At 48.0% G+C, this 27,579-nt stretch overlaps 1 protein-coding gene across 1 annotated transcript in view; it reads left to right on the forward strand.

The window, feature by feature from the left end:
• Positions 1 to 27,579, forward strand: part of LOC112990137 (uncharacterized) — a 265,179-nt gene that overhangs the window by 171,691 nt on the left and 65,909 nt on the right. The gene's annotated exons all lie outside the window — the stretch shown is intronic.

The following is a 27,579-nucleotide window of genomic DNA, read 5'->3' on the forward strand; positions in this document are numbered from 1 at the left end:
AAAAGCATTCTGTCAAGATTTTCTTATGATTCTCTGCCAATTACCTCATTGCACGGACGCAAGATCCGAGCCCAGCAAAGCCGGGAACCCGTCTGCAGGAGCTGCCTGCCTTTAGGATGCGGCACGCTCACGCTGCAGCGTGCTGTTTGGATCCTTCCCAGCAGAACAAGCTGCAGTAAACTTGATAATGAAAAGAGCCTTGATGTTCACCTGTTACCGCTCATCCTGGAGGAAGAAAGAAAGACTTTCTCATTCAAATGAATCGCTGGTTCCATTCAGTGTGGCCAGGCTCTGACAAACGCACCGTTTCAAGGCTTGCTGCTGTGAGCACCGGCGCACCTCCGGGCCTCCCGCTCTATCTCTGTGGGTCATGCAGTCAACGCTTTTCTCTTCTTTCCATTGAAAATGCTGAGCACAAACATTTGATTCATCAAATCTTTTTAATGTGAAGCTAAAAATAGCTGTTTAAAATCCTCAATCATATATAATTAGTACTGCATTTAATTTTCAACAGATGTTCTTTCCCTGATGCTTTCGAATGGGAGAGTTTTGAATAGTGTCTCTGTCTACATAAGCAATTGGAGAGAGAGGGAACCTGGAGGCTTTCAGCTTTCCCATGGGAATGCTTTATAAACGATCTGCAGTGATTCCCCACAACTCCAGCCTCCACAGATACGTTTTCTTTTCCATGGACAGGGGGTGAATTCCCTGGAGAGTTTCCACTTGGATTTTTTAAAGGCATATGATGCTAGTATGAGGAAAGCCTTTTCTTCTACTTGGAGGCACTTAGGGAATTAAAATTGCTACAAGATGATGGATGAGCAAAATTTACCCTAAAAGCTCAGATTAATAGGTGTTATAGAAAAGTTCCAGCTGAATAGTGTACTTATCAAAAGAAAAAAAATTAAATTCCTCCTTCCACCATCAGAACTGATTGTAAATTAGGTAATTCTGTTTTCCTTTTAAAGACTTATAAGCATATATCAGACTTCTAGAATCTGTATCTCTGGGGGCTCCCAATTTTATGGTATTAATGTACAGGAACTGCACGGATCTTCTATGTTAATTATCGTGCACTTTATTTACCATTTATATTTGGACTAATTAACCAGAGAAGCCTGTTAGATGGACAGAAGGGTGACGGAGAAACCGATGAGTTCAAGATGCCTCGGATTTGGATCGCCTGGAGGAAGCCGGGGAACCCTCTGGAAATGAGGGTCCAAGCGGGAGCTCGGAGCCGGCGTCCTGCCTGGCCGGGGACCGCTGCAGCGCGCGTCTGCGGAGCGGGGAGGATGGGCCCAGAAGTCCCTAAGATCCTGCATCCCAAAAGCCATGGTTTCCCATTGCTGGGCAAGTAGGAGACAGGAGCTGCGCAAAACTGTGTCATTTTCTCTTCTTCACATCTATCGTGGGTTTTGCTGAGTGAAGGAGGGGCTGCCAGCGCTCGCTGTCGCAGCAGAATGGCAGAACAAAAACGCTTCTGAACCTGTGCTTGCAGTTTGCCTGCGAAAATAAAGACAGTTCAAAAGAGTTGTGACGTTTCCTTCGCTTTCAAAGCGACTGCCAACATTTTTAAGCTTCTATTTCATCTTTTCCTTTCCTAGATGTTAAATTATTCCTAGTTTTCATATTGTGCATTTACATTAAGAGGGCAACTGCAGTGAACCTACGTGCGTATCCATGTGTTTAAAAACTTTCTGCGGTTTCAGATCTCCCCTTCGCAGTGGTCCAGGCCTAACGACTCTGCAGCAGCTGGGGGAAAAGAGTGACTGAAATCACTGCGTCTCCTTCCTTCCTCCATGTCGTGCCTTCAGTTTCCCCTCTTTAGCTCTCCCGGGACTTTCAGCACTTGCAGTCCAGCACCGTGCCAGTCAGTTCCAGCTCTGTCAGCGTCTGTGCCTGCGTCTCCTGCGTCTCTTGCCCTACACGTACGCCTGGTTTGAAGCCGTGGTGACTTCAACCAGCTGAAGCTGCGACCCGGAGAGGTTTGCGGTTGAGCGCAGATCCGTCTCCTGAGCTCTGGGAAGATAAGTCTCTTTCCAAAAAACCTGCAGCTCTGGTGCAATTATACCACAGTGAGGTGTGTTTGTTACGTTTATCTTTTCTGTGCAGCTCTTTTGTAATGAAGAGTTGGATTTTAGTAAAAGCAGACGGACATGTTTTGCAGAAGCCCTGCCACAAGGTCTGAAACGTTTGAAGCTGATTGCTTAGCAGTGGTTCTGGCAAAAACGACAGGGGCTGAGTGTATGAAACACCAGCGCGAACCTGACTTGATTCTACAGCCTATGAATGTTTAACCTCATTTATCCTTTAGCTACTTACAGAACCATTTTAGATTTGTGCACTTAACGGATTAAATAAAATAAATGGAGATGATTATTACTGCCCAGCAAAGCTAATGTTTAAAGACAGGGTGTTTTGTTGCAACTGGAATTGTATTTGTGCTGTTTTGATACTCTGCAAGCTTTCCAAAAGGGAGTGATGAATCATACAATCTCCAGCTCTCTACTACTAATGAGAAACCTCTTAGCAATATGCTCTTTATGGTCCTTTCCCAAGCAATAACTAGTACACTGATTCTCTTCTTTAAAGACAAAATAAGATGCAAAGCATGTGATGCATACGTGACGTTGATGTATAGTGTGCAAATGACCTCTGTATTCTGCAAAAATGTGATGTAACATGTATGGAATATATTTGTTATCCCTATACGTTTTGTTCACTTCAGCCATGGATGGAAATACAACAAAGTTTCAGATGAACAGTTACAAAGCAGTGATTTGTGACATTGAAACAAGCCATTTAGAGGCAAGGCCTAAAGTTTAAGCTTGCCTCAATTCTGACATTTTGCTATCCAGAAGATGAGGAACAGCAGAGGAACTTTTCCGGGGCGAGAGAGCGTGTCAGCCCTCCCAGCGCCTCGCAGAGCTCCTCCCCGCAAAGGGCCGCGCCGGGCTCTCCGGCACTCGCTGCCGGGGCTGTCGCGGTGCCCTGCCGGCAGGAAAAGCCGTGCTGAGACGGGCCCCCCACACATTATACTATTTACAGAAGTTCTTTTCTTTAATACATATTTTATTACTGTTCTGTTTTTCTGAACTACAGGAAAGAGAAGGCGTTTTTCCTCCGTGAAAGAACACTAAACCTTCAGCCAGGGGCACTGTCTCTATGGTAATGATAAATACACATTAACATATGTTTTGGGTTTTCTTCTCTGGGGCATGAAGGCATCAGCCGTTGCTGGAGGCAGAGTGGCAAACAAGTGGGACTGAAAGCAAGCGCTCAGCTCTTCCCTGTTCCAGCGCGTGTATGTCGGTGAAGAGGACAGCAAATGTGGTATTTTCAGAACCAGAAAGTTGTTATTTTGCAAACACTTGTTAAGTGAATCGATTGGAGCTGTGCTTTGTAAACAATACAAAATAGTAGCGTAAAGTGAGAGTCCATCTGTGCTGGAGAGGACGTGATAGACAGTTGTCACAGTAACTGCTCCGTTTTGCCTCTCTTTGGTTATTCTGTTAGAAGCACAGGCAAAACGGGGATTACGGATCGGTCTGACGGATGGCGGCGACGCGGCTGCTCCGGGTCCGCTGCTGCCTCCGCAAGCGCGCAGCCCGGCCGGCACGGCGGCGGCTCCGGCACTTAGCACCCGGCTTGCTGGGCAGGTGATTTACATACTAGACGGAGGTCAGCAGAGAAAATATATCTTCCCTATGTGTTTTAAATTGCCAATAAAATCCTGAGTTGTTAAATTACTTCTAACGGCAGAAAAGTAAGTTTAATTGAAAACCTCGATCCTGGCAATCTTTATTTATACACATAATCTGTAATTGCAATTGAAGTGCCGCTGACACGACTGCGAACGCGTGCCCAAGGGAGGAACGCGCAGCGGCCGTCGTCGCTGGTGTTCAGCCTTCTAACGTGGAGAAACCAGTTTCAGGTTCATGTATTTATGGCTTTCATACTCTCCTTTCCCTAATGATTCTTTGTCTTCTAGAAACAAGATTTCTCTGCTAGCGGTGGCTGGTGGCTTGAGTCTCAAATGCGATTAAAAGTCTTGAATCAGCGTTTATTTTGGACTGGGGATTCAAGTAACAGGAATTTTCCTGCCTGGTCCTCGCCAGGATGATGCACCCAGGGCTTTTTCCCGTTTGCTGGGCCGTGCACAGGGAGCAGTTTGCATCGGGCCGCGCTGCCGTGTTGGCATTGGGTGGCCGCAGCCGGCGGGGACACCGGGGTCCGCGCAGGGCGAGCAGGGGGACCCCAGGACTGAAATAGAGGGTCGGGCTGGACGCAGCATCTGGGCAAGGCTGGGGCATCACAAAACAGCGCTTGGTCGTGTGAAAGCGTGCACGTGGGCCAGAGAGGAGCATGTTAACATGACGCTTGTCCCCAGCCCAGCCAGGGCTTTCTCTTGATGTCAGAAGTCTCCATGAGATTTGTATTTACACAGTGATTGACAAGATCCTTGAACACAATTATGCATAATAAAATCATTCTAAGTTCTGCCCAACAGCAGAGAAACTTGATTTATTAATTTAGCTGTGATTTCTTGTCTGTTATTACACTGAGTCAGAAAGAGTGAAAACCTGCTAATTAAAAATCATAACACTTCCTAGCAGTGCAGAGCAGCAGCAGACTAACACATTGCAAGGCAAATACTATTCGAGCCTTCCAAAAAAAAAAAAAAAAAGAGAAATGGAAAAAAGTGCTGTTGGCTCTTGAAAGCATGACTCTCCTTGTGCTTTTCCAAAGAGAAAGAAACTTGAGAATTAAAGCATATATATTACTTTCGCTGTTTTGAAATCTTGCCCTTGCAGTCACGGCAAAACCACGACAGTGGGATGTTGGCTTCAGTTTGCCTTTGTTGGTTGGCAAAAGCAGGACGAGAAGCCTGGAGAGGATGTAGGTGCTGACGTGTCAAATGGCAGCAGCAGAGAGCTGGGTCTTTTGTGTGCTTTTTCCTGAGCCTGCCTTCAGCCTTGCAGTGTTGACTTTGCTTCTGCTGCGGTTGAAGCGCGGTAATGAGATACACGTGCTGTGACTTTATGACAAAACATTTCATTTAATCCGCAGCGATACCTTGAGAACCGGCAAACGTAGGCAGCTACAGGCATCCCGTCCTTGCAAAGGCAGCTCTTGCGTCGGTTGTGCTAGGACTGATGTTATGTGAAATACCAGAGTGTGGCTGGGGTGAGGCTGGGCCCGAACAGAATGACTCGTTTTGAATTAGCCGGCGTTAGACATTGTTAACCAGTATTGGCAAGGGCTAAGTGATTGTTCGGTAATTTGTTGAGTTCTCCCACAGTTGACGTTCCTCTGTTGCTTATTTTAAGCAAGTCTGATTGAGAGTTTATGGCTTTGGGAGATTGGGAAGATGTGAGTACCTTCCCAGCATGGCAATGGGGAAGAGCACTGAAAAGCGCTTCCAGCACCTCGCTGGGCACCGCGTGGCTCCTGCCTTGGACTCGCTTCCCTGAGCTGCGAGTCCCCGCCAGGGCAACGCTCCCCCTCGGTGCTGGGAGCCCCGCGGTCCCCAGACCCCCTCTCTGCGGGGTGGGACGCTCTCCCCGAGGGGAACGGGAGGGACTTTGCCTTCTTGCCTGCTGGGCCGTCCAGGTGGCAGAGCAGGGCAGCTCAGCTGCGGGGAATTCGGAAATTACCTCCTCCCAGCCCGGCTCTGCCCCTCGCTTACAAAAGCCAGGCGCTGCCTCCCCCCAGGTTTCTCCTGGGGCTGGAGCGGGACGGCTGTGGCTGCTGCAGCAGGTCAGTGAGCTTTGCTTTGGGTCTGTCGGGCTGCTTACAGCGTGTACACGCTTCTCCTTTGGCCAGAAGAGGCTTCTGTGGTTTCTGTTTTCCTTCTTAAAAGATGGGTAGTGCATCCTTTAATTCTTTCTTTGCTTTATAGTAAAAGCTTGCTGATAAGCTATTAGTTTTACCTCTGTCTAAGCTTAGAGAAAGGGTAGACCTGTTTCTGCTGGAGGAGGGGGGCCCTGCTCTGCCTCGCAGCGCTCTCCCGGCTGGGAGCAGCTCTCCTGGGCTCTTAGCGGGAGCAGCGCAGCCCCGGGAGCTGGGCAGGGAGTCCACCCAAAATCGTGCTGAGGATGCCTAAAAATAGGCTCTACTTTGCCTTTTAAATGGCGCTGTGTTAAGGCAACGAGTCAGCATGCAGGCTAAGCCTTTGGGAGATGGTAGAAATACGAGAAAAATCTGGCTCTTCACTGGGAGAAAAAGAGCTGGCTAAAGCGGAGGTGATGCATGGCTCTGGTTGGGCGTTAACCTCCCGAGAGGCGATCGCACTTAATTCATTCAGCTATAGCATACCTATAAAGCGTAATGTTTCTACCTATAATGTGCTTGGTCAGGCTAAGCGTGTCTATCCGTTACGGAAAGTGGGTAGAAAGGGACTTTCTGCTGTGTGCGTTGGGGGGGGAAGCGCTTGGTGTCGGCAGCCGGTGAGGTGCAGCCGCTCGTCCTCCCCGTGCTGGAGCTGCCCTTGCCCTTCCCTCTCCCCGCAACGTGCCCGCAGACCTGCTCTTAAAGCACAGGCAGCCCTAAGCAGGGCATCGGGCAGTGCCGTTACGCAGTGCCCTCCCAGGAGACTCGCGCTAATGGCCGAAATGTTAGCTTTTCCGGGGGGGCTGCCCGGGCTCTGGGGGAAGGCAGAGCGAACTAAGAGGTGCTAACTGCGGGTGGGCTGCCCGTGAGCAGGGCATTGCTGCCGCCTGCGTGAAGGGAGCATCTCTAAAGCAGCCTGGGAAGGCAAAGGTGACGTTAGAAGATGCTATATTGAATGGCCAGTAAACGCTGGTCGCAGCTGAGGTGTGGCGGGGGGGGGGGGGGGGTTTGCTGTGATGAGCCCGTACTGGGCTGCCCAGTGTGCGGATCCCACTGGTGTGGGCCTGGCCAGGTTGCCTCGTGTGGCCAGTGATACTGGGATGGAGGGAGCAGCGCTCGTTTTATGTTTTATATCCATAATGACCGAGTTCTGGGGATGCTTTTGTTCCCCTTTGAGTGTATCTCTTGGCACGCAGAAGGTCTAGACGATTTGCAGCGTTTGGAGTAAACACGCGCTGGATGTGGCAGAAGGATGCTGAGAGCTCTTCCTTCCGCAGAGCGCGTGACTGTGCCTCGCTCCCCACCTGCCTCTCCCCGCGTCTCCTCGCCGACTTCTGTCTCTGTGGGATTAAATCTCAGCGCAGTGTAAGCAGAAAGCAATGGCCTGACTCTGTACCGGGGCAGATCGGCTCTTACCTGGGGGCTGGGGCGTGAGGGACTCCGGCCCGGCCTCCTCCTGGGTCGGGAAGGAAAAACCCCAGGTCCTTGCAAGGCAGAGGATACCGGCTGCGTGAGGAGTTTGTATTTCTCGTCAGATACCAGTTACTTTGAGTAAAGTCAGATCACGATCAGACAGTGCTCTGGTCTAGACTGCCTGCCCTTCCCTGTAGTAACTACTCTGCTTGGTACTCTGTGGAGGTCTTCGACTTTACTTTAAGACATTATTGACTAGTGCCAAAGACGAAGACTAAAAATGAAATATCTTTGATCTAGCTCAATATCACAACTTCTTCTTTTTTTCTTTATTAACATAATCTCTGTGCTGGAATTAATCTGTGGTGTGGCTGCAGTGTGTGAAGATTACACGTATTAGCATTCAAGATGAAGACTGTCCTTTCTTTCTGAGCTGTAGCAATTTTTCGAGCAGCTCCTATTTTAGGAGTACATCTATTTTGCCCTACAAAATACCCTCAGGAAAAGTGCAGGGGACTTGTGCGGAAGAACGATGTTTGCTGCTTTGGGTAAAAGGAGCCGTAGGTGGTACAGCCGTGCCAGCCGCGGCGCTTCCCGCTCGGTGCCCGTGGTCCAGGCTCGGCCGTTCCCGGGGGGCTTCTGCGCCTTCCCGAACGCTCTTGCCACCTGTAACCCAGGGGCTCCCCAGAGGCCCCCAAACCTGCGTGGCTGTTAGAGACCCTTTGCGGACATGAGAAGTGGGTCCACGCTGTCAGCGTTCCCATCAGGAGAAGGGAACAGGCCTTGTCGCCGGAGCGCGGAGGAGCCCCGGGGCGGGGGGAGCTGTCACAAAGTGCCCCCGGAGCGTCGTGATTAGATGCTGGCCTTAAAATGAGCTCGCTCCTGTAGGGCAAAATTCAATATAACCTTTGAGTGGCTGTGAAGTTTCTTGAAATGCACTTTTAGTGAGGATAATAAAATAAACGCGTGCTGGCCGCATTGCCTTGCCGGGGGGAACAACATAGCCCGAGTATATTACTGCATCTAGCTGCATCTTAATGCCTGACGCCTGTACGGGTGCTGAAAAATGTCCTCTCTTTCTCCCCATGTCTGTCCACTTTTATTCGCGGAGGTTGTGTCTCAGCTGCAGGTTAGGGAACAAAACTGATGAGAAATGTGCTGGGAGCTTGTTAGCGCCTCGGAGCAGCACCGAACGTGGTTGACGGCTCCTTGCCTCGGTGGTGCCCCTCACCGGGGCGTCTCGCCCTTCGTGCCGTGTGTGCGTGCACGGGGTTCGCTTCCACGCGTGCCCGGCTGCGGGCAGGCGAGTGTTCCCAGCACACGGCTCCCCTCAAACAGGTTCGGGCTGGAGGAACATCAACTTTATGGACTTCTCTTTTCACCAGAGGAGTTTCTCATAGGGCACCCGCTCTGCATCACGTGGTTTTTCTTGCTAAGATCACTTGAGTCAGAAGCATTCAGCTGGTTGCAGAGGTGCTGAAATTTTGATTTGCAGTGAAAAACTATACGAAGAGGAGCGAAAACATGCTGCTTTGCCTCAAACATTAGAACATGTTTTATTTTTTGCATACTAGCTAACAAATAAGCAAAATCTATTTTCAGTGGGGTAATATCTTCCAGTAGATTCATTGAAGGAGAATGTAACCAAAGACTGATGCTATTAGCGAGAATATGTATCTCTTATTTTAAATATTTCCCTCCTAAAAATAAAATGTCCCTTCTATAAGTCTATTAATATACAGTTCATTAAACTAGAAACAACTATATAATTAGGAAACAACAACAATTCATTATTCTTAATGGGATTTAATAAAGTTCCTAAGCAAAGATTCTTCAGAGAATTAATTACAATACACTAATCAGGAAAAAAATCCAGTTCATCACTCAGATATATTTCTCCGATTCATGAGCTTTAAAGCATCAACAATTTTCAAGGCAGCCCAACCTCCCCCTCCAAGAGCGCTTCTGTGCTGCACCGTAACACCCCGGGCTGCCAAGGCTGGACGCTTTACAAGTGAATTTCTCTTGATTTTGTAAACACTGAATGTCCATGTGAAAGCAACATTATTAATCATTTCACAGCCACAAATGCTTTGCAGGGAGGAGCTGGATTAGAGGCCTCGGCACGCCGAGCTTCCTCCTTGCGTCAGTCTCGAGACGGCCGGAAGAGCAAACGCTGCTCCCGGCTCGAGGCTGCTGCGTCCTCGGGCAGCGGCGCCCGGGTCTCTGCGGGGACGGGGAGGTCCCTGGCCTTGCAGGGCAGACGGGAATTCTGGCATCCATCTCATCAGATGCAAAATTTTCCCTCCTGCTGTAACACTGGATATTCCTGTCATCCATATAAATGTCCAGTTCTTCCTAATCCAGCAAAAATGTAAATGACTGTCTGAATTTTATAGCCCTTAATGTGATCCATTGTTTCTCATCAGGGGCTTTTGCCTGGCTCTGTCTTCTTGCTTAGCCTGCTAGCCACTTTTGTATTAATTAAACTGCAGCTTTCTATAATCACTGATTGGATTACCGAGTGGCACCTGCCACAATAGAGGGAAATAAAGGGAAAAAGATGTATTATTTTTAATGCAAATGGCTTCAATTCAGAGGTATTTGATCAGATTTAACTGCCAAATTATAAATGAACGAAGCGAAAGGGTCAGTGATACCACAAATGATGCTGATGTAGGTCATATTTAAGCAAAGCAGCTTTTAAAATTGAAAGGCAAATTGCAGGTGCTAACCATGGCTAGCTGTTGAGAGTGAGGAGCAAGGATTTTTAGAAGACAGCATAAAAAGACCCATCTCATTTCTCTACTTCATGTCTAAAGGAAGTAAAAGCCCCTGTTAATTCTCTGTCGCAGCAGAGCGGTTGTTGCTCTGTCCTGGCCAGCAGAAGTGGATCTGTAAATGGGTGAATACGCTGTGCAGAAGTCCCAGCTCTCTGCTCCACGCTGCCCCATTCAAGCCTAGTTTGTGCTCGTTATCATCTCATCTTTGGAGCGGCTGCTGGTGCAGTTTCGCACACGCCGCGATAGGGATCTGCCTTTTCCTCTGGTGTCTGATGTGCGTTTGTAAGAGTCTGCGTAAGGACGTGTTGAAATCGTGTCGACATCCTTGGCTAAAAGAAGAACCCGTCTTATCAGCGCGACTCAAACGCTCTGAGAAATGCCGAACGTGGACGTTTATCACACACGGGCTGGAGGGAGCTGCCCTTCTGCCCGCGTCGCCGAGACTTGGGGAGCGTTTTTGTGCTGTAGCTGTGTAACGACCTCAGCATCCTTTGTGCGGTCCTGAACTGTTCGCTCCTTCACATAGCAAGTGCCTTTATCTCCTGTAGCGGGATTTGTGTTTTCTGCTTGTTTCCCGATTCTGAGCTTTCTGCTGCCATGTCACCGAGCTGAGAAGATTCATAAAGAGTGATTAAGGGCTGGCGAGCGTATTTTACAGTGATAGCCTTAAGGAGCTCAGTCTGTTTATCTTATCAAAAAGAAACTTATAACTTAATTTCAGTGGATAAGTACTTTTCCAGGGAGGAAACTCCAGGTACTGAAAGGCTTTTTATTCAGAGAAAAGCATAAAAGGGACCTGGTGGCTTTAAGCTGAAGCCAGAAAAATCCAATTAACAAGGTACAAATTTTGAACTTTGAGGATCACTAACTGCTGAGGAGAATTGGATCGCTACCCCTTCTTTGGGATTAGCCTCCTCATCTGCGGATGTCTTTAGATCTGGATCTAACGCATCCCGAGTGGTCTGGTCTTACGGCACGCGTCACCGGAGGCAGCCGCGCGATCGCCCGTTAGCTCCTGGGCTCCCAGCGCGTCAGCCCAGCCTGGCCTCGCGCTCTGCAAACCAGGAGTATCCTGCTTTCTCCCTGAGGTGTTTTACTGGGGCCGTGACGTGTAGTGGCTTCACCTGACGGATGAGGCACTGCCCTGGCTGGACGCTGTCGTGCCAGCGTGAGTGCGGGTTTCCCTAAGAGCCGGTTGACCTGCTCTGCTGAAAACCCAGAGCAAAGCAGCCAAAGGTTTGCATCGGTGTTCCCTCCCTGGGGTGTTTCTCCTCTGGGCCAGGCCGGTTCACCCTGGTCAAGACTTACTTAGTATGCTAGGGAGCTTCCCGCAGAGCTTGAAATGCCGATGGCCTAAGAGGAAACAGCAGCTAGTCCCGGCAAAACATCCCCATCACCAGGCAGCGATGTTTGAGGATGGAGTTGTGAGCACCCTACGATAAGCTTTACATTTTTAAAGGTTACCAAGTCAGCCTTTGCAAGCTGGGACAGCAGCTTAAAAGTACATAGAGACACTAATTGGTCATTTGAACTTTGCCTGGAGGACCCTTCCAGCAGGGACGACGTGCTCGCGCTGGCTCGGCGTGGCTGAAGCTGAAAGATGATGGATCCCGTTAGAGAGCAGCGGATAACCCGGCCTGTCGCTTTGGACAGGGACTGCCCGTTCACTGGGGCGAGGTGTTTCTGTCCCTGTGCTGGTTTGGGCGGGGGAATACACACAGTCATGTTCACTTCTCTCAGTGCTCAGCCCTGCTCGGGTTTCAGCCCAGGAGATGAGCAAAGAGATTTCTTTACCTGGAGAATAGCGGCAGGAAAGATGGTCTGGGCTCAAGGGCGGTGATTTGGCCAGTCCTTCCGCCTGCACCCGGCAGAGCCGTGGTGGAGGTGCAGGGTGCTGCCAGCCGAGTCGTTTGACTTCTCCCACCCCATCGCTGAGCAGACGTTGCGCACTCTGCCCTGCTGCTGGGCTGCTTCTTCTGCGCGTGGTCCTGCTTGCCAGAAAAAAAGATATGGATCTCTGCCTACAGGATGGATGATCATAGTCCAAAATAATATAAAGAAAGCTGCTGTATAGTTTCTGCAGGAGAAGCTGGAGGTGTTTCTTCCTTGGTGGGATCAGCCAAGCACTGGTGCCTCCAGCGATGCCCCGCCGCGTCCCCCGAAGCGGGGCAGAGCTGAGCTGCACCCAGGTAACTTAACGCACTCCCCGGTGTCTGTTAGAGCTCGCGGCTGCCTCGGGGGATGCAGGTGGGTCCGTTAGGCCCCACTGTGCCCCGATGCTTGCGGAGGATGAATGCAACAGTGGGCGTTAGCACTGACAAATAAATTAATTTCCAAGGGCGGGAGGGTTGCAGCATCTGTCCTGGCACTGGCTGCAGATGTGAACCCGTAGCCGCCTCTTAGCGACTAACCACAAGTGATTATAGGTGCAGTTTTGCACTCGTGCTCTTCTGCGGTCTCGTGTGAAGCCATTTTGCTATCAGCGTATCTATGGGAAACCTGCTCAGGCACTGCTTGGACACCGAAATGGGTTGAGCTATGCCTGCGGTTTGCTGTCTGAAAACCTGCAGGTAAAACGAAGGAAGCTCAGGTGTACAAAGGCTAAAAATCAGGCCATTACTCTTTACCCAGGGAACAATTTAAAGATTATGGAGCTATTTGTGAGAGATAGTGTATAACCTACGGTAGCAGGGATTTGCAAAGTATTTATCAATTGGAGCCAGAGCAGGATGTTGCCATGGAGACAGAAAGTAGCTGTGTGATATTTTTCTTCTGCAAATACATTGTCGCAAAACACAAATGGTGAGAGGAAAGGAGCCCTATCTTCTCTGGAAAAGCAAAAACTTCAGTTTTAGGTCGTCACACAGAGGCAAACGCAGTTCTCTTGGACCGTGGGAGTTGGGCTGTATCTGCTGCGGTTGGCGTCAGTCCCGCAGCACCGAGGGGACGTGGGATGCTGCGGCCCTGGCGAAGTTACCGCGTTCGGAGGAAAAGCAGCAGGTTTTCCAGGGACTGAAGGTCTATGTAAATCCAAGGTCACCGGAATCACTTCTGTGGCTGCTGCTGCTTATCATTTAATGAAGATAAAGAGCAATTAGATTTAGTCTGGCAATTTGCACATTAGCATTAATCTTCAGTGAAATCAGAAGGTGTTTGTGTTTTGCAGGAGTTTGGCTAATGTATCGCTTTATTGCCAGCGAGCAGAGCCCACAATTACTCTTCCATCTGACAGAATTTGCGGATGCGTTCATTGGCAGCTCCCCGGGTTATTTATGCCTCAAGTCATTTGCTCAAGGGGAACTTTCACGTTTTACTTTTGCATTTTACGCGAGCTGGAAGCGGGGTGCTTGCTTTGCCCCCCAGCATGCAGAAAACTCCCTGTGAATCCCTCTCCTTGGGGCGTTACAGCGGTAGCAGCAGCTACGTGTGCAAGGATGGGCCTCCCCTTATTTTCAGATTTATCCTTCGGTTTAATTCCTGTGTGCTAGTATCACCCTAAAGTGAACTGCAGTTGCTGTTTATTTAGCAGTGCAAAGAACACTTTATAGTTTTATCATACAGAAAGAATAAATTTAAAATACATTAGGAAGCGGCCCTGACTTGCAGCTAGGTTGTACTGATGGCTTGCGCAGATTGCATTTGGCATTCACTACTACTTTAAGCACTTAATGACTTAGCTTTAATGGTTTTTATTTCTTTTTATTAAAAAAAAAAATCCCACAAGGCCTTGGGGTTTATTACAGGGCTGGGATGGGGAGGGATGCGAGGCTTTTCTAAACTCATAACAACACTGTGTTAAATATTCATAACTGCAGCTACCATTTGCTGTTGGTAAGGACATTGATTTTCTTTGGAAGCATAAGAATTATTTGTGGCGTTTATTGTCTTCTGGGATGGTTTTAGATAAGAGTTTGGGAAAAACATTAAGCGTAGTGCATGCTGTTGGGTTCGCACCCTTCCTCGGGAGGGAAAATAAAGCCAAACTATAATTTACTTCAGTTCCAGTTCTCGAGATTGGATTTATTAGCCCAAAGAAATTAAAAAGCAGGGGCAAACCATTAGTGGCCCGGGAGGCTGCAGGCCCCCCCCGTGCCGCGCGTACCTGCTCGCGACGGGTTTTCTCCTCTTCCCCCCTGCAGCCCCTCGGGGTATCGCGTGGTGCTCCGGGAGCTCGGGGCGCCCCGCGGCTGCTGTCCGAGTGCCGGGCACCGCTCGGAGCTTTTCCCCTTTTAGTCTTCACCTACCGATCTTGCAGAAAAGCCTCTAAGGAGCTGAAGCGCTGCCCTGCAGACCCCGCTCCCCCGCGGGGCCGGGAAAGCAACGGGGAAGATGCTCGTGGCGTCGCTGAGTGCCCCGCTGGCAGGCGGCCCGTCCTGGTGGTGAGCGTGGGAAGAGCCCTCGGGAGCGGGCTGCGGCGGGGCTGCCGGCCCCCGTGCGCACCGTGTCCATCGGCACTTCCCAGACCTGCTGCTGCGGTGAGCTAAGGAAGCACAGCCGCTTTTTTTCCCTTCTCCCTTGCAGGGAAGTTTAGCTGATTTGCAGAAGAAAAAACTTCTTTGTCTCTCGGTACTGAAGTGCAGCACTTTTCCAGTGTCTGGAACCAGAATGGACCATTAGATCACCAGTGCTGCGGCAGCCAGAGCTCCCGCTTGGGTCTTGGCAGCTGGGAGAGGCCTGACCTGAGGGTCCTCTTGGCCTGAGGGTCCTCTTGGCCTGCTCTGATTTGCAGCTAAGGTCCAACATGAGCAATATGTGGGATCTACCAAGCAATGCGCCTGTCCCTCAGACACCAGATCAGCCAAGATGTTGCCCTTTACACTCTGCTTCCTTGAAATGCTGCAGTGATTTAGGAAATGTCCTGGGAATATCCACCAAATTATCCACCCCATTTGGCCCTGATTAGCTTTTAAAACTTGCTTGGGTTGGGGCTGTCTGCTGATAGGAATATCCATATAAAGTGCTAAGAATTTCCTGCAGCTGCATGACTTTACCTTCACTCAACCTTAGGAAAAGCTTCAGTGATTGCACTAAAACATCTGGTCTGGCTTTAGAGGTGTTATACTGGTACGTGGCAAGGGTCAGTACAAAAGCTGGAAACCCCTGATTAAGAAAGTGTGCAAAGCTTTTCTTAAAGAAGTGCCCAAAGCTTTGCAGTGTGGTCTCATGTTATTCAAAGCACCTATTCTTCCCGCTGCTAGTGTATTGGAGCGAGACGTGCAGAGGCGACGAGACCCCGGGGAGCGAGGGCGAGCCATGAGCCGCCCCCTCGGCTTTCGCAGGACCTCGCTCTGCGCACAGCCGCTTGCTGTGTCGGCTCCGGGTGGTTTTCCCCAGGACGGGACGGCGTTATAATGAGTGTTTGCTGCCCATGCGGGAGAGCCCCGTGGGAGCTGATCCTCATAAATAATCTAGACGCTGTCAGCTCGTATCCTGTCCCCTCTGCTATGGAGAAGGGCAGGGCTGACAGCGAGGAAGAGGAGTTGGCGTCTCCAGCCTTGGGTTCGGAGGCTGAGAAATAGGAGGGGACGTGAGGGAAAACCTCTGCGCTTGTGCACCACGTTAATGCACACAGAGAGGCATCTGTTCACTTGAAGTATGCTTGTCTGCTTTTTTTAATCAGACCTGAAAGGGCTCATGCTGATACGAGATCTTTGGCCCTTTAAAACAAAAGCGCTGACCATTAAGCTCTCGCAGTGCCGGGAGCTCAGGCTTCACTGCGGCTGGAGATAAACCCTCCTGACGTTACATTTCCTAGGCTTAATCTCCTCAGTTTTATTTCCCCTTCTGAAGGCGATTCCTTGCTGCAGTGGCTCTCCGCTGCCGTTCCTCGCTCGGTCGCTGGTGCCGTTTGCAGAGCCCTGCGCTGCGTTTCGTAGCGCGGAGCCGTTCCTTGCCTGTGCCCGCACGGGCGCAGAAGCTGCAAGAAACGGGCTGTCGTGGTGGAAGATAAAAGTACAATACCCAGAAAGTCTGCAGTTTGTGGGTTGCTGTGACGTGCTGTGTCTAGCTGGGAGACAAGTCTGAGGTTAAGTAGTTGTTTGTTCATTATTTCTGTTTAAAGTCTCTCTGATTCCGCTTTTGAACGTGGGCCTCAAGTTTCAAAATATGTTCATTGTGGAGCAAAGGGCAGAATGGAAATAGGAACATTTGCACAAGCAAGTTTTGCCATCTTGAGTGGAAATTTTTGCTCTCGTTGGAGTTGTCGCCAGCTGTTTACGTTCAGGTCTCTGTGGAAGAGATGGTGCAGAAGTGTCATCACTCTGTTCTGCGGCTACGGCCTGGACACGCTGCACAAAAGCAGAGAATAGAGTTCAGTACGTGACACCGCGACTTGTGGGCAGAGCAAAGGCTCGTGTGCTTTGGTCCTGCTCTGCAATTGCTTTATTTTCTGTTTATGAACGTTCCCTGTGTCGGAGAAGTTCATGGCTCTGCTTCATGGGAGGTGAATAATTGAAAGACCGTCAGTAATTGCTTTATGCCAGTAAGCTGAAAACTCCCAGACTGGTTATACTGGCCCCCAACACTCATGTGCCCAGAACTTGGGAAATAAACTTGTTTTTTTCCCCCTTTTATACACACTGCATTTACAAAAGCAATTCTTCCACAATGACCTTCTGAATTAATGAGTTTTCATACCCTTTCCCTAAAGCAAACGGGGCCAAGTGGAACCTGCCATGAACTGCTTGCTCCTAATGCTAGCTGGTTTTGTGGGGGGACTTCAAGGCAGCAGTTCCTTGACTTGCCCTACATGTTTGGGGTGGGAACGAGTGAGCGGTCTGTACTCTAACAGATGGACGTGAGTGCTGAAGATTGTCCACTTCTGTAGCTGTTAGCAATGGTTTTTAGTTATTTATTTCATCAATAACCTCAAAGAGTTGCCCACAACTCCCATAATTGAGAAAAGGAAAAAGAATACTTGTATTTTGGACTTGCCTTTTCTTTTTCTTTTTTAATAACACAAACTGGTGTAACAGCCCGGGCTGCTCTGTCGAAGGGAGAGCTGGGATCTCTCTCTCCAGCCCTGAGTCTGTGGCACAGATCACTCTTGCAAAAGCTCTGCGGGCCCGTCTGAAGATGAGGAAAACAATCTAATTTTGAAGAAAGTGACTGTATTATATAAAATGAACAGATGGGTAGTGCAGAAAAATCCATTTAGATTCTACTTGTAGGGAGGTGGGTAATTCTCTGCACTTCTGCGAATGTCTTTTGTGTTTAAATTAGCAATATTATATACAGACAACCAGAGCACAGGGGACCCTCGCTGTAATTGAGATGTTATGACTTGTTTACAGAGGCAATGATTACAAGATTATGTACTTTTCTATGAAATTTCTTGCAAGGGAGTCCAGCTGTTGCGTGGAGATTGCAGCGGCTTCGGTAGGCTTTTTTCGGGGAGCGGGTGGAAGAGCCACCTCCTTTCCGAAACACATTTTCTCTGTTAGTGTGATTGTTTCCATTCCTTCAAATCCTGCAGCACAACGATGTTTTTTAATTCAGTGTTGAACTTTATTGTCTTGGCAGCATGTGCGTTTCTCCCCTTTGCTGGCTGCGAGTTTGCCGGAGCGCTGCGTTAAATCCGCGCTCAGCGGTGCTGTGTGGCTCAAATAGGCGGGCTCAGGCGATTTCAGAGCCCGCTTAAAATGCTCGTGCCATCTTCCCCGAGCCTCCCGGGCTGGCCGAGGGGCGAGGGAAACGCGGGCCCCCGCGCCGGGGAGCATCTGCCCTGGCGGCCGGCTGGCTGCCGGAGCTCGCTGTGGTTGTAACAGCCCCTTTCCAAAGCCGATGCTTAGTAGGTATCGGTATTTATTCCTTCGTGTAAACATCCCTTGCAAGAAAATTATGCATCAGATGCAAAACCAGGCTCTGAGCTGAGACCAAGCGCCGCGTTCGCCTTTATCCTTATGTCGTGGGTAGAATTATACCAAGTGAATGCGGGAACCAGGAATTAGAAGAAAGGGTCTTGTTTTTTCCTGCTGCGATGACATTTGAAAGAGTGGGCAGATCATTAACGTAGGTATCTCTCATTTAGGTATTAACGTATGGAAGTAGGTGCTTAGCTCTGGGGGTATGAACAAAAACACTTCACAGTCCTGGGCAGCAATAACGCATGTTTTTTCCGCTATTTGTCCTCCTGATGTCGCAGCTATTATAGATACGCAAGACCTTTTTATGAAAGCTCTCTCGTCTTGGTTATTTCGCCTTTCAGCAGAGAAAGGCACTTGCTCATTGCGAGGAACGTCACCTCTGCTGTTCTGCTGTTTCTATGCTGAGACCTCGCAACCTGCCGCTCTCCTGTTCATGGGACTGGGCTTGCGTGATGCCTTCTCCTGGGCGTGCTGGATCTGCTCGGTGGCTGAAGCACTGGGATTACAGCGTCTCGTGGAAAAATGCCCTCAGGAAGGGAGCAAAGTGCCGAGAATAGGGCAGGTGCTTAATTTTGCTGCAGTTGAGGAAGCAAGTTGGTTTTAGATTCAGTTCTTTTAATTGCTAACATTTATCTATCTTAATCCTTAACTGCTTTTTGTTGTTTTTTCAAAGCTGGCTGTCTTAATATCTGTCTGTATTCTATAGCCCCAAAACCTTTTGGGAGCTGAAGATGTGGTCAAACAAAAGAAAATGGTCGTTGCTTCTAGTTCCAAAAGCCAGAAGCAGCACAAAGTCGGAACGCGCTGGAGGACTTCGTGCCGTCGGGCTGCCGCAGCTGCGTCCCGCAGGGAGCCGCTGTGAATCCCCGTCCCTGAGCATCCTCCGCTCAGCGGCACAGACATTGGACACAGACTTGTAAAACTCACATTTGCTTGGTATGGAGTGTAATAAGGCAGGTCTTGGGGGGGGGAAAAAAAACAGACATCGGTTCCCTTCAAAAGGGAAAGATGCATCCAAGTATATGGCAAGCAGCAAAACAGGAGGGCGCATTTAATTTCAGGAATAAAAATAGTAAGTTACCTATTATCTCAAGTCTGTCATAGCTCAGAAACAGACACCAAAGAGAAAAGTGTCAAAATGTTAATGTGCGGTATTTTAATGTGATCAGTCTTTTCCTGAGACAAAGACCCAGTGCTGTTAAAGATACCCAAAAATAGATGCTGAAACATAAAGCAGCGACTGCTCGAAGCAGTGCGTTACCCAGATGAGGAATATGTGAAACTTCTTTGGCAGGATGGGGAAATTCTTTCCTAGTGAATGACTAGTGCATAAAACCTACTGAAAATATAGATCTGTGCCTCAAGATAAGCTGAGATGACAAGAAACTATATTAAAAGTAGCAAATAACAACCAGGAAAATATGCATATAATCTGATCTGCCTGAAATATGCATCTTTAGACACTTGTTTCAGTTGTAATAGATCCTTTTTGACATGCCGTATCTATAGTTCTGCCATCCCTCCAATCTGTTAAGCAGAGATAGCATTTTGACACTTCTTAGTGGAAAAAAGGTCTTTCAGAAAGGGCTGGTATTGATTAAAAAAAAAAAAAAATTTTTTGAGTAATAGGCCAACTGCAAACAAACCTGAGACCAATGCTCAGAGTTTGTGCAGATGCTGTTGCCTGTGTTGGGGCGCTTTGGGAAGCCCCCGCGTCCCGGCGCTGCTCCGGTACCAGTGAGGTGGGAGCTGGTCAAGGTGGCAGAGCTTCCTCCTCCTGGAAGCTGGAAACCTGGAGGATTCGCGTACGTGTTTCAGAGACTGAAAAGTGCATCAGCTACTTGTAGGGTCTAATATGGTGTACGGTATGCTTTTAATACAGGTTAAAACAGAAAGCTGGTGAGGCTCTCCCGTAGATCAAAGGGTGACGCACCGGAGTTTAATGTCACTTTTGAAAATGGAATTTCAGGTTTTAAAGTCGCTTTGCCTGTGAATACACCATGCGACTTGCACTCTTAGACTTCTGCTGGTGTCTGAATCCAGCAGCAGTGTTAATCATCCGAGAGGCCGGGGAGCGACGAGGGCACGTGGCTGGGAGGAGGAGGAGGAGGAGAGCGGGTCCTCACCAGGGCCTCGGTGCGGTGCCCTCTCACTGGGGACTGTCCCTAAACCCAGGGGCATCTCTTGAGGAAAATCAGCTTTTTCTTGTGGTTCTCCTTTCTCTATTACTTACTACTCTTTTTCCCAGTAAATAACTTTCAAGTACGCGTTAGGAGGATATGAAATACGTGACTGCAGTTGTCGGAGCAGTAGAAGGGACTGTGTGTCAGAAAGCAACCTTGAACTCTCTCTTCATTAAAGCAATGCTCTTCCATGGTGAGCTTTGCGGAGAAAATTCCTTAAGCTTAGTTTTTCGGATGTTACAAGAGATTGACTGCTTTTTTTTTGTTTTTAAAGGCCAGAAGAACAACAGTTCTGTTAAAAACTGGAAATTATATAGAAGAAATTTCTAGAGAGCAAATAGCTCTAGAAACAAGAAAGGCAAAGCTGTGGAAATCCCAGAGTTTCCCCTTAGGGAGGGGGACCGGGGTACCTGGCACGCGGAGCGCGCGGGCAGCCTGGGTTTTTGTGTGTTGTGGGTCCTGAAACCTCTGTGAAATGCCGATGTAGTGCGTTTTGGGTGCTTATTTGGATACCTAATACCTATGTTGGTACAAGGCCTGGTCTTTACCGCGGAAGCCGGAGGGAGGGGCGTCTCTCGGCTTCGATAGGTTAAGGAGTGCTCAGTGCCTGTTTTCAAGCATTTGCTGCTTGCAAGTGAAAACGCGTTTTTCCTCGCTCGCTGGTGCCGCAGACATCAGTCAGGGTTTGAATTCCCACCAAGGCGGCTCTCGCAGCCCGGCCGAAGTGGAGAACTTGGCTAATGGTGCTGAGGCGGACTAGAAATGCAGCCTGGGCTCGGTGACGACTGCCGAGCGGCGAGCGCTCGGTCCTCGTCCGTCTTGCAAACGCCGGCAGCGCGATGTCGGAAGCTCCCGTGGCCACGTTTGCTTTTTGAGTGCTCCGGTGCAAATCAGGTGTAACGCTGCTGCCGAGGTGGAATCCCACTGATAGAAACGTGGGATAAGTACAGGGAAAGCTGGGCTACCAGAGCACAAATAAAACATCTAGGAATGAAGGATGGCTTCACGCTGACACTTCTCTGAACAAAGCAGCCATTCGCCTATCACCCGTGGTGGAGCAATATCTGATTTACGGTCCACGGGCGCCTTCTGGAAGACACAAACCTGGGAGAAGTATAAATGTGAGCAAAAGTGATCTAGTGCACTTTCTTAGCATTTTGATGTCATGGCACCCGATGACGCAGTAGGTTGTACATGTCTGCTGACGTTCAGCGTGAGCAGGGACGTGCCTCTGGTTCGTACCTTTGAGGATCTCTTCTGCAGGGTTTTGGAGAATGCTCTGATGAAAGATGTCCTGAAAAAAAGCGGGGTTTTTTGTTTTTTCTCTCCAGTACTGAAAAATGTTATGATTAGTCTCTCTCCTACCTGCTGCTAGCCAGGAGGAAGCAGTGTTTCATAGTAAATGGATCGTCTCTGCTTTATTGATGATTTTCATTAAATTCTTGTTCTTCTCCTCAACACTTGCATCTGAATGCTCCTTTGTACTACGTGTGTACTACTTGTTAACATTGAGTCATCAGCTGAGATCTAATATTTTATGAATTTCATTTAAATGCCAGCTAATTATTTCAGATGTGCCATGAAGAAAAATTTAATAACTTATTTTTTGTGTGTTAGAGATTGTGGTTCCAGAAAACTAGTTCAACACATTTTGTAAATCTCATATCTAATCAACTAGTAGGTAAATTAATACAGAATTACAACTCATTAGCAAATGATGCATAGATGTCTAATAATTCCCTGCTTTCCTATTTGGAAGAAAGTAGGTTATGCTGTTATTGAGTTGGTGCATTAAGTTTCAGTGCTTTTGTCATAAGCACTAAGTACTTTTAAAAATGTGTTAATTAAGAGATTACACCCACATCAACATTAAAGCATTATAGTTACTGTAATTATGAAGCTAGATTCTGGTTTCTCCAACCATGGCATAATACTAAAGAGTCTCATTGGTCTAATTTCAGTGGGATGACTCACATAATAAAAAGCAACTTATTAAGGCACAGGGCAGCATAATAAAATAGTGGAATCAAAGGACCAGTCTGAGACATGTTATTCTGGTACAAGGAAGTTGACGGTATTTCGCTGTAAGGGAAACTTTCATCATTTGCAGAAGAGATGACAGAAGCAGTGATGCCTTAGGAGGCCATGCGTTCTCACTGGTATGGAGCATGTCGTTATTATTGGCTGTTTCTCATGCAATATGAATATGAAATATGTAGTACAGCTATCAAGAGAAGGTTTAAAACGAACAGTGAATTAAGCTTGCTGTATTTCTTTTCCTGGAATCCCTTGCTAACTGCTGGCTGCTGTAGGTACATGTATTGGGTAAGATGGACCTGTGGTCTAACCTGAAATATGCTTTTTTTGTCATATTCTTCTTTATTAATAAAAATGGTAAAGAAGTTAATCACTAAAGGTAGTAGATACAAACTTCAAGTAATGGAAAATGGAGGTGAAATCTAGCTCTTAAGTTTTACTTATGTCTAAGTACATAAATAGCATGTGCTTATAAAGCCAGGTTTCTGCAAAATACTTTGATTGGGGTATAATCCAGAGTTTCTAACAAAAGCTTGTTTCATTAAAAAATTCTCAGCTAGACTTGGTTCCCAAATCCTTGGTTTTATTCAGAAACATCAAGTGCTAGCTAGCCCTCACCTGTCTTAACACTGACTTTGGCAGAACAGGCAGAAAGGTACCTTCCTGCATGTTCACATGCGAAAAAAGTGTAGAGTTTTTGGTCTAGTGAAAATCTAAATGCCTCAAATGCTATAATGCCTCAATATTAAATATAGCTGTCAAAGAAAAGTCTGAAGTGTTCTAGTTCACTTTTGTTTATTTAACTTGAAGACTAATATGTCTTGATCTCTGTACAGACTGATGAACGCAACGCAGGTAGCGAGGTGGTACCGTCTTTATTTCGTGCCATATCACCACAAAGATAAACAACAGAGAAACCTCCTGCCTGATGCCTCAGTGTAATACTACTTATCAACACAAGTTCAAAGCAAGCTCCATTTGTATAGGATCGGCTTATCCACTTAGGCAATTTATCTTTGACAGGAGCGAGGCTGATTATTTGAGGTAGAAATGCCTGCGAGGCAAGTAAATTTAATGAAGTTTGTAATGGACTGCAGAAATATCAACCGCATGATCAAGAACATGCCACAGGAAACAATTAAGGCTGTCCATCCATCTCCTGTGCGGATGCTTGTTGGTCCAAGTTAACATAAACACGAGCACACTTGCTTTCCGAGGGGCCCGGTGTCTCCGTAGGACCCTCAGGTGCCTTTTGGAGGTCCCTGGTGTGCAGGGAGCCCGTCGGCTGCTCTCCCTGGGCTGCCCCGGGCTGGGGGCCCTCCCTGGCCCGGGGGTCCCCAGCGCTGCTGCGGTGTGCCGGCAGGTCCGGCTCTGCCAAGCTCGGCACAGCAGAGCCCAGGGGCCCACCGCAAGTTGAGAGCAGCCTCGGGTGGAAGCTGGGCCGCGGGCAGCCGCCCCGGATGCTGGTTCAGCGTGCGGGTGGCTTCTTTGGGACTGCACTCGTCCGTGACCCACTTTGTCATTAATTTGCGCTTCTTCCACTGCCCTCTGCTGTCGCCTCGGCTCAGGCTGCTGTGTGTCTGCCTGCGTTTTGGGGCAGTGCCCACGTGTTGTGACTCGCTCCGGGTGGTGAGCGTGGGGATGAAGGGGAAACCAGTTCATGGTGCTGCCCAGGCTCTGGAGCCCTGGTCTGCTCCAATTTGTGTAGCTTTGTACCACCTTAACCACCTTGTTCTTATGTCCTTGGGCCAACTATTCCCAAGTGCCATTGGTCCCATGGCTGCTGGCCTGAACTGCAGCAAGGGGCCAGCAGCGAATCCCGCAGCGTGGGCCGCGTTCCTGGAGCTGGCCAAATCAGTGTCCTTGTTCTGAAACACGTGCAGACAAACATCTATGTCTGCGTACGCGTGTTGTTGTGCTATGTCCAAGGGGAAAGGATTTAAAAACAAGTTTTGCTCATTGTTGTGGCGCACTGAGTTGTTTCCCAAACAAAACGTAGCAGGTAGCAGATCTAATCCTTCCCTCAACCCATCTTTCCTGCTCCCCCCTCATCTTCTTGCAGCTCCCTGCGCGTAAAGGCTGGTGTTGTGGCTGTGTTACTACCCCGCTGCTCCTCTTGTTTACACTGCTGTGTTAGTTTTCCATTTGGAAAAGAGGGTGAGGGTGAGGAGGGAGAAGCTGGTATTTCAGATGACCAAAGGAAGTAATGTCTCTTTCCCCTGGTAAGGCTTCAGAGAAAACAGATTGCGGGTATTACCTGCCCTTAGGCCCAGAGCATCCTGGGCTGATTCCAGGACCATGAGAAGGTAGAAGATGATGTCCCGGGTCTGGCGCTGGCTGGTGCTCTCTGGCAGCGGTGAAAGGACGTGTGATGTCGGGAACGGGTCTGCAGGTCTTCGCCGTGTGCTCCCGGCATCCACAACCGTTGGGCCGTGCTTCAAGGATGCACCTCTGCCCCTCTCGTGGCATCTGCCTGCAGACCTGTTGTCCCTGACCCCCTCTTCCTTCTTCCTCTTCACTCTGGGCAGCAGTTTCCAGAGTTCACTCCCTGCTCTAAAAAGTGAACTAAAACAAAACAAGGCAATTTGGGAACCCTTCATCTGTTTTAAACATACCCCCGTCAGCTTCACCAAGTTCTTTTTGAGGGATTTAGTCAATAACGGTTCTGCGTTAACTTTATCTCCTGCCTTTGACTTTGCAAATCCCAGTCGTGTCCCCTCAGGCCTCAGGAACGTTGGTCCTCGTCGCACAAAGACCATGGAGAAGGAAGCGCACGATGCACCTTCGTTCCTCCAGTCCGTGGTGTCTGGACGGGCAGGGAGGCGGGTGCCTGGGCGGCAGCGGTAGGTTAAGAACGGGACTAAAAAGGCCGGTTACTGTTGTGGCTTTGTGTACGGTTATGATATGATGTATTAAAATGTGTTATTTTTAATTATCCCCATAGAGCCACAGAATTGTTTCCCTGGTCAATTAGTTTAATTACACTTGGGATAATTTTCCTCAGTGGTGACTTGGCTGCAGGCTGTGATAGTTGTGCTGCAGAAGTATAAGATGGGAGAGGCTTTGGCTTGAATGACAGACAGAACGTATCAGCAACATGCACATTTATAACGTAGACACCTGAATTAATGACATCCCCTTGGAATGAAATGGAACAATTCATCCTCTGCATGGAAGAGGAAAAAAAGCACTTTGTAGCAACAATAAGATTGCTCAAAACATGTCAAAGACTGCTTTTCCCCTGTGAAGTCTGCTTTGAATCAGAACCTGGTCTAAAATTTGGGAAAGTGTTTAAGCATACACTTAACAGGGCTGTGGTGGGATTTCAACATGCACCTAAGTTGTGGTGAAAGTGCTCTCTGGATGTGAGTCCTTCGCAGCAGTATCTTTCGATCAGGATAAAGACAACAGATTGTCTGCAAACACTAAGTGAGAAAATGAGCTTGCACTGATGTTAATCTCAGCATCCTCACTGAAGCAAGGGATGTGAAATCTGGAATTTACTAACGTAATTATAAACCCAAATATTTGCCAACTTGGATCAGTTGCCTGAGATGAGGATGATGGAATGATCATTAACAAACAGCTAAGGACTAAGAGGGTCTTTTGAAGGTGATTTGTTAAAGTAATTGTGATCTTAAATAAAAGTAGTCGTTATAATTCTGCACTCCTCACCCCCTGTCCCCCCACTGCAAACTATTGCATGAAAAACAGAGGAGGGAACTATTTTAAAACAGTTAACTAAAAAAAAAAAATCTTTGTGGTGGAATTGTCTCATTGGATCATGCTGACTTAATCAGCTTCATCGTCTAGACGGAGGGACACTTTAGGAGGTATTTGCTAATTACTCTATCTAAAATAACATTTAAATGTAAATTATCCTACACACAAAAATGAAGAAAACTAACTTGTGCCCCCAACACAAAATTTAGCAGAAATGCAATTATGCCTCAGAAGGAGTGTGTGCCAGCTTTTTGGAGGAGAAGGTGACAGTAAACATTACTGTTTCAGTTCCAAATGTGCCGCCTCGGGTGTGCCAGGTTTCCTTGCTGCTATTCGAGTAGCAGGATAATGAGGTGATGCCCAATGAGAGTCTGAAAATCAAGAGAATGAGGAGCAGGGCAGCACTGGAAGTTGCCCAAATATACTAGGAAATGGCTGGTTTTGTGGCTTACTGACATACGTGATCAGCTCTAATTCTGCACTGTTGTTGTTCTTTGAAAATGTTCAGCTCGTATTTTCTTTGGATATTTATTTGTTCAGGCTTCTTTTTCCAGTGCTTGTTAATAGTCATATTGATTCTTCAGCTTGCCTGCTGATATGATCTTCTCCTTCAAGGGCACTTGAATCTGTGAATTGAGCTTGACATCTGTCTCGTTACTTGGATGGAAATGGAAGTGCTGTGGTGGCTTTGGGGAGTCCTGCAAACTCGAGCAAGGGCTTCTCCCGCAACGCTCTTGGTCCTCCGGGTTGCTGCCCCGTCCGAGCCGCCCCGCTGCTGGGACGCAGCCGTCCCTCACGTGGGGGCTTCGAAATGCCGGGAGGGAGAAAATGGTTTTGAGATATTCGTTTTCTTAGAAGTTTTTTTGTTAGCAATCATTTATTTTGCAGAACCAGGAGGCTCGGGCTTTGGAGGAGTATACAGACTTTCAGGGGCTTCCCAGGATTACTTGCCTTTATTTCAATTGTTATGGTATCTTGTCTTACTCGTTTTTGTTAGCACATTTTTGATAAACCTTATTGTTATCTATTCTTACTATGTCTAAAGTGCTTTTATGTTCCAGTCAAATTTCTCTCAACTTAGTGTATTAACAGGCAAGAGCTAAAGCTTCTGGGGTGGCGATATGTGAGCACAGTTAGTCGTACGTAAGGGATTCCTGGATGGTTGAATCCGGATGAGGAGCAAAGAGGCTTGAGGCTGTAGTAGTATGTTCAAGCTATGTGCTCAAACTTTTAAAGCATATAGCCTCATATAAATATAGTGTCTATCTGTGACTGGCGTTATGAAATGCAAACTAAGATCACTTCGGGTAGTTGAGAGTAGAGTTTTAAGTATAACTTTATTGTGGTTTACAGCCTTTGGTCAAGTAGCTGGGTCTGATAATTGAGGTGATTTACCAGGGTGCACAGCTCTTCAGTTCGCTCTTTGATATAAACAAGGTAGTAAATTGAGTGCATGGGGACATGTCTATTAAAAGCCAAAGTAAGAATGAGTGAAACCCCAGGTGCATTGTCAAGATTAATAAGCTCGCTGGATAAAACTGGCCTCATGCCAGCTAACACTGACGGAGTGATGAAACAAGCTGATATGGATTGACTATAAACAACAGACACCCAAATAGAAAGCGGTGGGCAAAGGGGAAAATATGAAACGGACTAATAAGTTGAATAACTAGATATCGCACTGTTTCCATTAAAAAGTAATTTTTTAGCCACAGACCACTTCTACTTAGCGTTTGATTCCCT

Source organism: Dromaius novaehollandiae, chromosome 27 (assembly GCF_036370855.1).
Source record: "Dromaius novaehollandiae isolate bDroNov1 chromosome 27, bDroNov1.hap1, whole genome shotgun sequence".
Classification (NCBI taxonomy): Eukaryota; Metazoa; Chordata; class Aves; order Casuariiformes; family Dromaiidae; genus Dromaius; species Dromaius novaehollandiae.